At 41.1% G+C, this 16399-nt stretch overlaps 1 long non-coding RNA gene across 1 annotated transcript in view; it reads right to left on the bottom strand.

Annotated features, from left to right (window-relative positions):
* Nucleotides 1-3956: 3956 nt before the first annotated feature.
* Nucleotides 3957-16399, bottom strand: part of LOC148127406 (uncharacterized) — a 679100-nt gene continuing 666657 nt past the window's right edge. The window contains exon 2 of the long non-coding RNA XR_015741514.1: nt 3957-4133. This is a non-coding gene — a long non-coding RNA (uncharacterized LOC148127406). The remainder of the gene's footprint in view (nt 4134-16399) is intronic.

Below are 16399 nucleotides of genomic sequence, written 5' to 3'. Positions count from 1 at the left end.
ACAGTTGTAAGTTTTCCCATTTTGCCAAATCTAGCGCTATCTGCTGTTTAAGTTTAATATAATTATTCTCTTTTAATATACTACATCTTGCTATCAAATATATCCTCAAGTACTTGATCTTATTCGTGACTTGAATTTTCAATAGGTCTGCCAGTTCTTCCTTTTGTCTTAATAGCATATTCTTTGTCAAAATCTTTGTCTTATCTTTATTTATTTTCAAACCAGCCACCTTTCCATATGTCTCTATCTTTTCTATCAATTTTAATGCTGTTTCTTAAGGGTCTTCTAAAATGAAAACCAGATCATCCACAAATGCTTGCAGCTTAAATTCTTCCTTTTTGATTTTCATTCCTTTTATATTCTTTTCATCTCTAATATTTCTGTTTAACACTTCCAAAGTTAACACAAACAACAAAGGTGATAGTGGGCACCCTTATCTTGTTCCTTTTCTTATATTAATAGAGTCTGTCAGTTCTCCCTCTATCATTACCTTTGCTGTTTGCTTGCAGTATATAGCTTCTATTGCTTGAATAAATTTTCTAGCAAAACCCATCTGTTCCAACAGTAATAACATGAATCGCCAATTCACATTATCAAATGCCTTCTGTGCATCTAGAAATATCAGAGCCATTTGTTTTTCAGGATGTGCCTCATAGTATTCCAAAGTATCCAAGATTACTCTCATATTGTCTTTAATTTGTCTCTTTGGCAGAAATCCATTTTGATGAGGATGGATAAAATTATTTAAATATTTTTTAAGTCTTTCTGCCAATATTGAAGCAAAGATTTTATAATCTGCATTTAGTAGAGAAATGGGTCTTTAGTTCTTAATTTGTAATGGGTCGGCCTCCTCTTTTGGAATAGGTGTAATATAGGCTTCTGACCATGATTTAGGTATCTTCTTCTTTAACATAACTTCATTCATAAGTTCTAGCAATGGAAGATTCAACGATTCTTGTAATGTTTTATAAAATTCTGCCGGAAGTCCATCTGGACCTGGTGCCTTTCCATTATTTTGCTTCTTGAGTGCTTCAGTTAACTCCATCATTGTTATATTGCTTTCTAACATTTTTTCAGTCTCTTTAGGTATCTGAGGTAAATTAGCATTCTGTAAGTACTGCTTAACTCTTTCCTCATCAATATTCTCTTGCATATATAATTTCCCATAGAAGTCTCAAATGATTTCCTTCTTCTCTTTGCTACCATGGCAAACTTGGCCTTGGTCATCTATTAATTGCAATATTTTCCTTGATTCTTTCTCCTTTCTCAATTTGTATGCTAACCATCTACCTGGTTTGTTTGCGTCTTCAAAGTTTAGCACCTCTAATTTTCTGTGCTAATTCTTCTTTTTCTTTTTGACCCATTTTGTGTTTAATTATATCCATTTTTAGCTTGATGTCCTTTTTCTGTGGCATTTTCTGTAGCTCTTTTTCAAGTCTTTTATGCTCATCCTCTAGGGCCTTAGAGGCTAGTCTTTTCGTGGTATTCCTTTTCCTTGTATAGTCTATTATCAAGCCTCTAACATATGCCTTCATTGTATCCCATACATTCTGAATTGATGAATCTTCTTTTTTGTTTTCTCTAAAGAAAAAAGCCAATTCTTTCTCCATCCACTGTATGAAGTCTTTTTCCTTTAAAATAGTATTATTTAACGTCCATCTAGGTCTTCTTTTTTTGTCCTTTCCATTTAATTGTCATTGGATTGTGATCTGCCCAAGTACTTGTTTCAATATTTATTTCTTGAATGTTGGATATTAATTCTGTTGACATCCATATCATATCTATTCTGGACCATGATAAGTGTCTGTTTGAATAGAAGGTGTATTGTTTAGTTTTAGCATTTCTTTCTCTCCATGTATCTTTTAAGTTTATTTCATCTACCATTTTAAAAAAGATTTAGGGAGAGTCTTTCTGTTTTGCTTTATTGTTTTCTGTGCTGTATAGTCCAATTTATTGTCTACAATTCCATTAACATCTCCTATCATAACTATATTAGCATAGTCCAGTTCAATTATTTTCATATGTAATTTTTTGTAGAATTCTTCTTGTTTGTCATTCAGAGCATAAATTGCAATCAGGAGTGTTTTCATATTATTGTCCATTATTTCCACCATTAGTATTCTTCCATCATCATCGGTATAGATCAATTTTGCTGGGGTGGTCTCTTTAATATATAAAACCACTCCACTTTTCTTACATTGGGTCAAGGAAGTAAATATTTTCCCTAATTTTGGCTGTACGAACAATTGTTCATATTGCTTTTTAATACGTACTTCTTGTAGACAGATTATATCAAATTTTAATTTCTCCAATTTATGAAAGGTTTTCCTTCTTTTAACGGCTGAGTTAAGTCCATTTATATTAATAGTAATCATTTTTTTCTCTTCCATGGTTATATATTATAGTTAGGTTTAGCAGCTATCGTAGATCTTAATTCATGTTGTTCTTTGGCTTCCACCTTTCCACCTACTGCGCCTTCTTCTTTTTCAGTCGCCATTTGTCAGTCCTCTTGGAATTCAATTAATGAGATCTCTTTTTCTGCCTCTTCCTCTTTCCTTCCAAAAAATTCTGTATAAAATAATTCCGCTTTCTCAATTGAGTCAATTCTGTGTCTCTGTCCTTGCCATGTGAACATTAAACCTTCTGGAATCATCCATCTATAATTCACCTATTTTTTAAGTAGCATTTTTGTCAGGAATCGGTATTCTCTTCTCATCTTTCTCACTCTTCTGGGTATTTGTTTCAAGACCACAATCTCCTTGTCTTTGTATTTCAATGTTTTCTCTTTTGCCACTTGCAATATTTGCATTTTAATGGCTAATGTGAACTTCTCTTGGTAAGCGATTTCTCATCTCATATCTTGTGAAAACTTGATAAACCTCATCTATTCCATCCATCATCTTCTCTTGAGTTAATTCCAAAGCTTCAGCCAATATTTCTATCATTATCTCAGCTAGATTTTGTCCTTTTTCTTCCTCTACATTTTGGAATCTAAGATAGAATTCTGATCTATCCATCTCCCATCTCAAAATACCACTTTTATCTTGTTCAACCACCGTTAATCTATTATCAATATCTCCAATCTTCTTGTCTCTTTGTTTATCTTCTTCTTCAATTTTTTGGAATCTCTCATCATACTTCAACATCATTTGTTGGATGTTCTCCACTTTTGATCTTGCTTGAATATTTTGAATTCCTTGCATAATCATCTGCAGAGTCACTTGCTCTTTTTCTTGCTTTAACATTGTCTGTATTGAACGTTGTCCTCCAGATGGTGGAGAGGAAGAAGTAGAAGTTGAAGAACCAGGATCTGTAAATTTCCTACTCATTTTAAGCAATTCAAAATCTTCAGGTTCTTCTAAACCTTAATCCATTTGTGAAGTAACCAATTATAGTTCAAAATAAAAATAGTAGAAAAAAGAAGCCCAATAATAATAATAAGAAAAAAAGGGGGGGGAAGGGGGGACAAAATTTCTTCAGGTTCTTGTATACCTTAATCCAATCAATAGTTAGATACAGAAAAAGAGCTTAAAAAAAGAAAAAGAAAAAAAGAAAAAGGAAAAATTCTTCAGGTTCTTCAACACCCTAATCCAATTGAAAGGTCTCAAATAGAAAAAAGTGCATAAGAATAAACCAGAAAGGTAGATGAAAAAACAAAAATACCAGGAAAGGAAAAAAAAGGCTTTTAAGTTTTTCCCTTTAAAATAAAAAGCAAACGTAGAAATTGGACTTCCGCCCCCAAGAAAAGAAAGAAAAACAAAGACAAGCTCCAACAAAGGCAAAAACCCAAATAGTTATTACCAAAAAAAAAAAAAAAGATAAAAAAAAATACAATAAAGCTGGTGAGGAGGGAAAGCACAACTTAGGAAAAGTAAAAAGGGCACACTGCACTTTGTTTAATTATCCAAGGCTCTTATTATAACTCTCTTCTCCAAAAGCTTATCACCTTTCCCACCCCCACTACATTTCAACACCAGACTCCAGCTGTTGATAGAAACCCAGAAGAACACCTGCAATAATACTCTCCCATGCTCTTCCCTCTATCTTATCAAATAGCAATATCCTTGAAAAAGAGTCTCAGTTCTTTCTTTCTCAGCTTTGTCTGGTCACAGGGAAATAGAATATTTTCAAGCCTCTAGATGGCAGTGTTACAAAGTTTCTTTGCTCTCACTTTCCCCCCTCCTTTTCTGGGCAGAATATAATAAGAATTAATAAAAAAAGAAAAAGATATTTTTTAAAAATGAAATAACTAAAGGGAGCCTCTAGCCTAAAATATTACAAAATCAAAAAGGAGAAGAAAAACTAGATATAAATGGAAAAACCAGTCCAGTTTCAATATACAAGATCATATATAGAAAATCCAGCAATGAGAAAAAAAAATTACTTTGACATTCCTGTTTAAAATCACCGCTTAATCACTTCTGTCAAAACTTTTACAGATTCTTTCTTTTCCTTAGGGTGTCCTTTCAGATCTTAGAATAAAGAAAAAGTTCTCACCAAACTGGCACACTCTCTCTTTCTGCTCTCTTCTGTTTCGGAGCTGTCCCAACTTCAGCAGCTTTAATGGCTGCCTCTTCGCCACTGGCAAGAAGAGCTTCTCCTGGATCTACCAGGGACTTTGCGGTATCCCTGGGATCAACAAGATGCGCCCTTCACTCTCACCACCTCTTCGGGACGGTTTAGATCCGATAGGACCGTCCAGGAGCAAAGATATCAGCAGCGATCTCAGACCTTCAAGATCGCATGCCGTATCATCACGACGCCACTCTGCCCTCCTATACAGCCATTTTCTGTTATTTCTGCCAAAGGAGAGAAGGAGATATACAGTTTACAGTTTTTTCTAATCATCAAAATCACAAACCATAAAGATATTTTCTTCCATTTTATGTAAATAGTCTACAAAGGGTTTCCAACCAACCTTAAACACCCTATTTTTTTCTCTAATTAAACAAATTAATTTAGCTAACTCTGCAAGTTCCATCATCTTCATAACCATTCCTCCATTTGTGGGCAAATATTAGAGCATATTCCTGCTCTTCTCATTGCAGGAAAAAAAAATCTCAGCTTCAATAGTTGATTCATCCAGACAGAATCAGCAACAGGAAAAAAGACTGAGAACTGTTGCCCATGGTCAAAGCAGACTGTATTGTTTAAGATAGAAACTGAGGTCAATTTATGTCATTACATTTGCTCCTCTCTACCTTTGTTCTATGGTTTTCTCCCATTTATTTTCTCCAACATCTATGAAAAGACACTTCCACACTTCCAGCCGTTTCCAAACTCTTGATATACATTTTTTTTTGCATTTCCTGCAACTCTCCACACTGTTGCCATATTCAGACTTCTCTGCATTTCTCACAAATCGAGCAGTGACTGATGCAGCTGGTGTCCTAGCCCATTTCTTATCATTGCTTTGTTGTCACTTAATTTAAAAAGGCACCATACTGCTTTCACTTTAGCAGAGGAGAAGGGCTCAGAAACAAAGACAGAGCAAGAATTCTTGCCAATGAAAACTGCACAACTATCTGCTCGGCTTTTCCTCCTGAACTTCAGTTGAGCTGGAAATTAATCAGCTCAGTTGCAGAAGAGCTGCTACAGAGTTCCAGCATCGCAAGATACTCCACAAATATAGTGTTGATCCTGTATTGTTACGAATTCTGCCTATGAAAAGATCCTAAATTGACACCATAAATTCCACAGGGCAGCAATCTCAAGTTGTTGCATAGTGTACTCTGGGAAAAAAAAGGTGTACTGTAGGGTACTATAAAAACATTAAAATAACAAGAGGGAAGTGAAGATTATTATAATTTGAATTCACGATAGTTTATGTTTCAGATATCAACATGCTAAATTGCCTTAATTGAAGAGACTTTTTTTTCCTGCTTGTGATAGTGCGATTGTACTAATTGTGACTGAGTTACAGTGCAAATGATCTCTCAGGAGAGTCCATCTATGAATTAGTCCCGTGATAGTGAACCTATGGCATGCGTGCCACAGGTGGCACACAAAGCCATTTGTGCGGGCATCCGAGCCCCAGTCAAACTTACTTGCTCTGCGCATGCGCACACCTCCCAGCTGATTTTCAGCCTGTTTGAGGCCATTTTCGCCCTCCTGGAGGCTCAAGGGAAGCCTCTGTAGCCTCGGGAGGCTGAAAAACGGGCCCGTTTCAGCACTTTTGGTAAATACGGAACACTTCTGGTGTTCACCAAGTCTAATCTAATCTCAAGATCAGCCTGAGTTGGCTAAATGCTGCAAATTCTTATGATATCAGGGTCCTAAAGTTGGACATGACTGGACAGGGAAACCTTTACCTTTTATTTTCTCATCCAAGAAGCTTCATCAGTTTTAATAGTTCTTCAGTTTGAAGAAGCTTCTTGGATGAGAAGTGAAATGTTTTCCAAGGAAAAAAACCAAGAAAACCCAGTTGCCCAGTTGTATATAGAATGGTAAAATATATATTCTACATTTTTCTGTTGTATTTCATTTTTCTAAAAAATGCACTTATGCCTTTTGTCTTCAGTAATGTATTTTTATCTTTATATTGTATTCTTTTTTTCCCCACTATTTTAAAAACAATAAATACAAATATATCTCAATCATATGTCAACTGGTATTCTGTGAACTGAATTTCCAAATTTCCTGAAAGATACTAAGTCAGGAATAGCTGGATTCTTGGTTTACAAACTTCTTTTCAGATCTTGAAACTTTTTCAAAATCTTGGAAGTTCTGATCAATTGTTTATGTTCAAGTGAATTCCTTCTTTCCTTCCTTCCTTCCTTCCTTCCTTCCTTCCTTCCTTCCTTCCTTCCTTCCTTCCTTCCTTCCTTCCTTCCTTCCATCTCCACAACACAAAACACATTGATGATGTCTCCTTGAATGGTGATGAAATGTTTGCAACCAAATTGCCAAGCTCAGAGGTCAAACCAACAGCCTTTCTTCCTTCTTTCCTCCCATCTTCTCCCATCCTGTCCACTTCCCTTCCCTTCCCACAGAACCTCATCAAGTTATTGAAAACCTCTAGGGTTCCATGAAACAAGGTTTGAAAAATTCTGAAATAGACAATGGATGCATAATTGTTTTGTGTGTGTGTGGGGGGGGGGGAATGAACAGGGTTACAGGTTACATCAAAGTGGGTGCATTGATTTTAAAATGTTCTCTAGGATCAAGAGGAGAGCAAGAAGTTCTAGCAGTTCCTCACTGTCCATAGATTGCTTTTTGTTAGCACTGTTTGTTCCAGCCATATCTGGTTTTGTTAGCTATGAGCTGATTGGTTTATCTGCATATGTACCACCTGCATACATATCACCTCCTGATCATCTAAGGATCTTTCTAAGGCATGCCACTATGAAACTATGGAATTCATAGCCTTAGCCTTAGAAACATTTCTTTGGATCTTGATCTGGGTTCCTTCTTTAAACTGGGTTTTTGGCCTGGACCTGACTATGTCCTTCAACTAACAGCCTGTTTCCTTCTTATTGAGGGCTGCCCTGCCCACTTGTGACAACAGTCCTGGGCAGGCATACAGAAATGATGGCAGAACCTGTCACTTCTATTTTCCCCCTTGATTTGTTTTGGAATTAAATGGTTTTCATATTATTTATGGACTTTGCAAATGTTCCTAACCAAGCTAAATAAAATTCTCACTCATGGCACAGGTCAATTTCTAGCTGGTTCAGATTTTCCTAGTGTGGAGAGGACAGTTTTACTAACCTGCTAGTAGCAGTTAAAGCTGAAAAAGATCATCCAAAGAGAAGAATATCTGAATTCAGCACCACAAACCTGGTTAAATGCAAATACTAACCCAGATTTTCAGAAGTTCAGAACTCAAGCCCCACTTTGGAAAGCTTTTGCTTCCTCCTGTGTTCAGATTTTTATTATCTAAAATTCTTTTCAGCCCATTGAGAGGGAGATTTGAGTATTTTTTATGACTTTATTTAAAAAACGAATAGAATAAATGTTAATGCATCTTTAGTTTAGAGGGTCTGTAACTCCCAACAGTCTTCCTGAAATTTCATTTTACAGCCTAAATTAGCTGATGCAACAGGGAGCAGGAGATATATATACACAAGACACAGCTTATATTTTAAAAGGAAATTGCTCCTTTTGTCTATAGCTTTAGACAGAAGAAAGTCTATTTTTTCTTTGAATTAGATGAGTCCCTTACTTCCAATATTATTAATTGCATAAACTACTGCTTACAGTTTAGAGCAGCAGTCTATTTTTCCTTGTTCTTTTTGAATTAACTCTTTCATTTGTACATCCTATGGTAACTTCATTAATTTACAACAAAAGGAAAACAATAATGATAGCAGTTGCTTTGGTGGGGAAGATAAATGTATGGAGTACACAGTGTAAAAAAATCATGCCAAGTTCCATCACAGCCTAAGAGACTTCCCAAAGCTTCAGCTGCATGTAATGGAGGTACTGTAAAAGGGTTAATATTGTCCTCTAATCTATTGTTATAAGCCTAATTATTTTTGCATGTCTTCATTTCATTAATGACTTGCTGCTTTTTGCTTGCATCTCCTTCCTGATTGCTTCTGCTAAAACCTCCTGGTGGGAAGGGGCAGATTAATTTTGTTGTGCCGTAATGAAACTGTATGCTACATTAGATTTTACCATTTGGCATGCGCTGCCAATATCGCCGTTATTGAATTATTTCTTTGTGAGCCCCAAACTCGCACAGGCCTTTGACATTCCTCTCTTGATGTTGTGATGACACAGCTGGCAGACCAGCTAAGTTTAAATGCTTGTCGGGAACTTTTACAGGGCTGTATAGTAATGTAATACATTACTGACTTCTCAGACAGGAACTTCAAGCCAACAGAGTTTGCAAGAGTATTTATACACAAGAAGAAAGCCAGGAAGGACTTGCTATTGCACTAGCAAAATATTTTGTGCAAAAATAGTTGCAGATATAGCCATATCACGTGCTATTTAGAAAACAGGACACAAATGGGTGAAAGGTGTCCAGAATATTGATGTCAATTATTGTGGTATTCTTCACATACGTTCTTCAGCCTTTGCTTTCAGATTTGTTAAGCATGGCTATAACTGATGCGTCCCTATCCTATGAAGTAGGTTGGCTGCTAAGCATACAAAATAGAGTGGAAATGAGATTGGATATTAGAGAAATGATTGCTTATATTGCCAAGCTGGAGTTTCCTACAATGAAAAAGACAGTGAAATTCTTCATAATTCCAAAGGTAAATGACTGTTTTGGAGGACACTTACCGTCCACCTCAATATGTCCAGAGTAATCTAGTCTTACATATTTTCTAAAGACCAGGTGTCTTTATTCTAAATTCCTAAGATCTATAAGATTCTGACTCCCAGTTTATCCCTAATATTTAATACTAAAAGGTATAATGCCTTTAATCACAGAACTTCCATATATTTTATTTTTCTAAACCCATCCAACCCAGCCTAGTAGTTACTGTAGGCACTTGCCCAGTCTTCTAAGAACATGCTGTATATTAATTTTGTCCCCTAATTCTGCTTTAACTTTGCAATCACCCAGAATTATTTCTCATCACCCAACCTCTTCAAAGGAAGAGAACAATTCAGAAGGAGGCAACAACTTTCAAATGCTTTGCCTAGCTCTATTGGTTGGAGTTCCATACACTAATGTCCCAGATAAAGCCTCCAGTTTTCTGGGACTCTGGAAACAGGTTGATCCTACTTTATTTCAGTGTGCTTCTTGGCTCAGGTGGCTTACTGTGACTTATGTTCTTGGTCTTCATTTGGCTGAACCCTTGCTTTTTTGCAATTTTTTTGGTTTGTTTTTGATACTGCTCTGATTTGCCAATTCAATATAATATTTTTTTCTTTTCATTTATGCTATATGCCATTCTAAGTACTCAGACATATCACCATTCCTAAAAATTATTTACTGCTCAGTTTCAAATACAGCATTGTTAAAAAAAATTTTTTTTAAAAAAATAAACTGGTGGGAAAATTGAATCCTATTTTTTTCACTCTAGAACAGAAGCGTGGATCAAAGGAGTATAGGAATAATATTTAGATTAGTAGCTTTGATTAATCATGCAACTAAAATCAGATTGCATAATATTTGGCCCTCGGGCTACATGTAATTACTTGTGGCATATACAATCTCTTTGGAATTATAGATTAGGTTGTGGGTTTTTTTTGTTTTTTGTTTTGTTTTAAATGTGGCTTACACAAAAATACTCCATATCATTTTAATATTTTTGGTCATTTCATTTTTAAATGATGATTTTTGCTTCTAAAGGACATATAGATTTGCTTGTGTGCGATCCAGACATGGATGCATCTGAAACATTGTGAAATTGCGAGTTGATTCCAAGCTGAAATTATTATGTTTGGTCTTGGGAAAAGACATGGACTGAGGACTTTTCAAGTAACCGAAGAGATGCGGAAAAAAGTTGAAAATTGTTCTTTATTATTCTAAAATTCAGAATGTAGAATAAGGGTTTAAATTACATGAAGGCAGATTCTGGTTTGATAGTAAGAATAGTTCAGTAATCCAGAGTCTCCTTCTATGGATAGTACAAACAGGGGCAACATTTAGATTTGTGTATAGAGAAAGAGGTTGGACGCAATGGCTTCAACAAGTATTTCTACTTCTGGCATTCTATTTTATGAGCAATCACATGATCTAAATAAAAAGTATACGAATAAAGTCCATAGGACTTTATTTGGCATAGGGTGCTATTTGGCAATGAAAATGATGCTTCCTGCGGCTTCTTTCAAGTGTCATGGCTTAGGGCTGATAGTTGCATGTAATCCTTGGGGCTTTAGATATATGGGCATGATGAGTGCATGTTCTGGGAATTTGTGTTTGAGGTTTGTATGTCTATTTAATTATTGGTCAAAATTGAGTTTTAATGATTCTGACCATTTTACTTTAATCACTTCTTACATGATTCCACCTGTTGGGAGGAAGTGCTCCCCCCACCGTGCCTCTCAAATATGTGTACTACTTTCAGACCATTCAGAAATGATAGGTAGTCCTCAATTTACAACCACTCATTTAGCAACAGTTCAAAGTTACAGCAGCATTGGAAAAAGTGACTTATAACTGGTCCTCATGCCTAGTCATGTGATTTGTATCACCATTTGCAATCCTTCCAGTCAGCTTCCAACAAGCCATGGGGGAAACCTGATTCACTTAACAACTTTGCAATTCACTTAAAAACTGCAATGATTCACTTAACATCCATGGCAAAAAGGTTAAAAAAATTGGGCATGGCTTGTTTAACAACCACCTTGTTTAATAAAGGAAATTCTATTCCCAATTACGGTCATAAGTTGAGCATTATCTGTATAGTCCTGGAGGGACTGGTTGACTGATTCTATCACTTTTATTCACTATATCAGAGTTCCCCAACCTTTCTGGGTTGACAACCCGGAGCAGTGGGAGGCTGAAAAGAGGGGATGATTTTGTGGGAAGGGGCAAGTGGACCACAAGTGCCCACAACAAGACTTACATGAGTAGGGCCGTGAATGCCTGTAATGAGGTTCAAATGAGTGGGGGCGTGAGCACCTGCCATGAGGCTTGCACAAGTGGGGCTATGAGCACCCATGATGAAGCTCATGCAAGTGGGACCACAAGCCCCAATACGTCACTCATGTGAGTAGGGATATGTGCATGCACATAGGCGCATGCACCCGCCAGCCACTCACATGGCCCAGCAGTGATTAGCCCATGGCCCATAGCACACAGGTTGGGGACCCCTGCTCTATACACAATGAACATATAAGAAACAAATACATGAAGTGGTGCAGAGAGCAACCTCTGGTCTTAAAATCTTGGCCTTGCCAAAAGTGAACTAGGAAGAGGCGGAACTGATTCATCTGTTTTATACTTGCCAATTCTTATCCAAGTAATGCATTTAAATCCTGTTATTGCATGTGTAGCACAGTGCAAAGCATAAGATAAATGTTAAGTTTGAGCAATGAGAGGCTGAACCAGAGCATGAGTGCAACAGAACTTTATTTACAAATAAAGGGCTGACCGTGCTTGCCAAGCCTGGAACTGGCTCGCAGCAATCAGCAGCCAGTTGGACCCCGCAGCCTGCTTTTATAGCTGGCTGCTGGGGAGAACCGACCAATGGGAATGGGGGAATAACGCCCACACAAAGTGAGTGGACCTGAGTGAGAACTCCTTGAGTCCTCAGGACATAACACCCCTTCCCCCAGATGCGAACACGCATAGTCCTTGAGGTAGATGGGGGTTTGTGTTGGCGCCCAGAGCGGCGCAACTCGGGAACATTGTCTGACTGTTCGGTATCAGTCTGTGACGGTTGAGCTGGCATAGTGTCGCCAACACTCTCTCTGGACTGGCATCCTCGAAACCACCGGGTTGGTTTCTGGAGTCAAACTCTCGTGGGTTGGATCCGGTTGGTCAACTCTCTGGGCGCTGTTGTCCGAGTTTGGGCTGACCGGAACGACGCTGGCGCAGACTGGTCACTGGGTGCGGTGTGGCTGGGTGGCGGATGGGACGGTTCCCCTTCGACTGGAGACTCTGGATTCTTGTTTGCGAGGTTGCTGAGGCGCCTTCTGAGTTGGTCTATGTGTCTCCTCCAGACGCGACCATCCTCCAGCCTGACTCTATATGATCTCGGCCCGGTGACGGCGATGACCTCGCCCGGAATCCACAGTGGGTCCCCAGCGAAATTCCTTGCGAATATCGGCTCCTGTAACATAAAATGTCTAACCCCCGAAGTGGAAGCGAGGGAGAGTCAGGGCAGTATTGTGGGTGCAGTCTATCTAATACAGTCCTCAGGCGCCGCCCATCAGAAGTTCCGCTGGGGACTTATTGGTGACTGCACAGGGGTTGAGTGCTGGCTCATCAGGAACCGTGAGAGTTTGTGGTGCCAGTTATCTCTGCCAAACCTAGCGAGGGCCTCTTTGGTGGTCCTGACGGCCCTTTCAGCCAACCCATTACTCGCAGGGTGAAATGGGGCTGTGAAAATGTGGCGAATGCCTAGGTTGGCTGCAAAACGGCTGAATTCTACTGATGCGAACTGTGGGCCATTATCGGAGACCAAGGAGTCGGGTAGTCCATGGGTAACGCTAACAGGCGCGTTAACACGTTGGTGATTGCTAGTGTGGTGGTCGTGGATAGCTGCGCCACGCTATCCACTTGGAATAAGCGTCCACGACCACTAGAACATCTTTCCATGCACGGGACCGGCCAGATCGATATGGATTCTAGACCAAGGCGCTGGCGCTCCCATCTGGTAGGGGTGGCGATGGGGGAGCAGGACGGATTCCTGGCAAATGCTGCAGGAACTTACCCAATTGACAATGTCCTCGTCTAGACCCGGCCACCACACGTAGCTGCGTGCCAACGCCTTCATTCTCACAATGCCGGGTGTCCTCGTGCAACGCTTCCAGGACTCGGAGTGCGCAGCGAGGTCGGGATGACCACTCGAGTGCCCCACAGTAGACAACCCTGCAAACTGGACAGCTCCTGCATGCAGTCTTAAAGGGTGCGAATTTGTTATCAACATTGCCTCCGCCACCCCCTCCTCACCCAGTCGAGCACCTGGGCGGCGTTTGGTCTGCCTTGGTTTTGGCGGCGATGTCAAGGGCGGTGATGGGCAGGTCCAACTGGGTGATTTCAAAAATGGCATTGACAGGAGCTGGGTCTTCAGCCGGAGCGGGTAAGGGGCAGCGACTGAGCGCGTCAGCGTGGGATAGAGTTTTGCCGGCGGTGGATAAGTTTGTATGAGTAGGCCGCTAGGAAAAGTGTCCACCTTGTCATCCGAGGGAGAGGACTTGAGGTGTCTGTTTGTCGCCGGCCAGTAGGCCCAGGAGGGGCTTATGGTCGGTGACCAGTTCAAGAAGTGGCCAAAAGGAATTCGTGAAACTTTTTCACGGCTGCAACAGCTGCTAGGGCTTCCTTGTCTATTTGGCTGTAATTTCGCTCCATGGCCGAGAGCGTCCTGGAGAAAAAGGCGATGGGGCCTCGGCGCCATTGGGGAGTCTGTGACTAAGGACCGCCCCAATTCCAAAAGGGGATGCGTCTGCTGCCAGTACTAAAGGAAGGTTGGGGTGAATTGGATGAGCACTGCCTCTGGCGTAAGTAGTGATTTGACGGCGTTAAACGCCTGGTCTTCTTTGTGCCCCCAGTGCCACGGTGACTTTTTGTCTAGTAATCTGTGTAGGGTTCGGCTACTGAGGCTTTATGGGGCAAAAGGATGCATAAAAGTTTAGGAGTCCCAAGAAAGCTTGTAGCTCCGTTTTGGAGGTCGGTGTGGAGCTTCGTGGATCGCCCTGACCTTGGACTCCAGGGGTGAATGCCAGAGGCGTCAATTTTATAACCCAGAAAGTCCACCTGTCTAGTGGCAATGGCGCATTTTTCTTTTTTTTAACTTGAGGCCATGCTGTCTGAACCTCTCTAACACTGCTCGCACTCTCTGGAAGAGTTGGGGTCTGTCCCTGGCCGAGACCAAGATGTCGTCAAGTAGGGTACTACACCAGGGAGGCCCTGTAAAATCCGCTCCATGAGGGATTGAAAAATACCCGGGCAACACTTACGCCAAATTGGAGACGCTTGCATCGGAAGGCACCCCTGTGAGTGACGATGGTCTGAAGTTCCGCTGTTTGGTTATCAACAGGGAACTGTTGATATGCTTGAGACATGTCCAATTTAGCAAAAATACTGCCCGGTTCGAATGTGTGCAATAAGTGCTGAATGACGGGCACGGGTAGGCGCTAACTTGTAAATATTTATTGATTGTTGTCTTGTAGTCCGAGCAAATTCTCAGGCTACCATCTTTTTGAGGGGTGTGACAATGGGCGTCTCCCACTTGGCGAAATCTGTTGGCTCAATGACCCCTTGTTTTAGTAGTTTATCCAATTCAGCGTCTAGTTTTGGTCGAATAGCAAATGGAACTCTACGTGATTTTAATCTGATTGGGACTGCCTGGGGTCAACGGTGAACGAGATGGGGTTCCATTATAACACCCCAGCTCCTCGCTGAACACATCTGCGTAGTCAGCGAATAAGGAGTCAGTGTCTGAGGTTGAGACAGCATGGACTCCTGTTAACCCTAGGCCGAGGTGGGAACCAATCGAGCCCCAATAAGGTGGGTAGATTGCCGTTAACTACCACTAGAGGTAGGTGGCCTTTAAAAGCTCTAAAACTGACAAAGAACTTGCCTCTGCCGATCATGGGAATGGCCTTCCCCTGGTAGTCCTTCAGACCGAACTGGCATCTCTGAAGCCGGGTAGTAGATAGGCTGGGGTGGAGTCTCTTGAGGGTGTTCCACGAGATTATTGAGAGCGCTGACCCTGTGTCAACCTCCATGTGGCACGGTTTACCTTCTAGGAAACGGAGAGAGAAATTTTACTAACAGAGTGGCAAGTACGCCTGGCAAGGCGGTGCGTGCGACAGTTTAATACTTGCCTCTGTGGTCCCGAGTGCGAGGACGGGGTCTTTGTGCAGCGCTTTGGGGGCTTGGCAGACTCTCGCAATGTGCCCCCTCTTATGGCAGTTGTTGCAAACGGCTCCTTTAAACTTGCAGGTGGCCCTTTGATGTGATCCCCCACAGGCTAGGCACAGGGTGATGTGCTTGGGTGGACCGGTGTATTCTTGTTTGGCCCCTACCTGCGACCGTCTGTCATTGGTGAGGCGATGGACATCGTTCTCATCGTTGTGACCTTCCTCCGCTTCCACCTCTTCGGAATGGACTGGGAACGCTGCTAGCTTGGCGCTTGGGCCCTGAATTTCGGTGGCTGAGTTCGTTGCTAGCTCGGCTGCTAGGGCCTCCTCTACCGCTTGCGCGAGGTTGAGGTCTTTTTAGCTAGCAGTCGCCTCTGTAGGTTGAGATCCTTGACCCCACAAACCAATTGATCGAGGAGCATGTCCTCCAGGTATGTTCCAAACCCGCAGTGCAGGGCTGCTGTTCTGAGGGCGGCCATATATTGGTTGATGGTCTCCTTACTTGATTGCTTCCTCATTCGGAACGTGAACCTCCTGGCGATTTGTGAAGGCCTGGGAGCGTAGTGGTTTGTGAGGATCTCAAGCAACTCGGACCACGGAACGTTTTTTAATTCTCTCGGCGCCACGAGTGCTGCAGCGGTATCAGAAGCGGTGGCTCCGCAGTAGATTAGAAATAGGATTTTTTCCGATGCTCTCCCGCATCCGACAGGCCGACCGCATCGATGTAATGATTGAAACGGTTCTTATACGATTCCCACTTCTCTTCGTCTGGTTTAAACGCCGGGAATACTGGATTGGAACTCATGGTGCTGGAACGGCTGGGCTACCTGCGGAAAAATCTCTCTGGGACTACGAACGCCGTGAGTTACTAGTGATATCAGCTCTGGAGAGGTTTTGCTACCCTCTCTTTCTCTCTCTCTGGTTACCACGTTGGCTGCTAGCCGTTGGAGGTGTCTTGATTCGC

The sequence above is a fragment of the Pseudonaja textilis genome, chromosome 2, assembly GCF_049901715.1.
Source record: "Pseudonaja textilis isolate UNSWEBS1 chromosome 2, rPseTex1.2, whole genome shotgun sequence".
NCBI classification, from domain to species: domain Eukaryota; kingdom Metazoa; phylum Chordata; class Lepidosauria; order Squamata; family Elapidae; genus Pseudonaja; species Pseudonaja textilis.
This window is presented reverse-complemented; position numbering and strand designations above follow the sequence as displayed.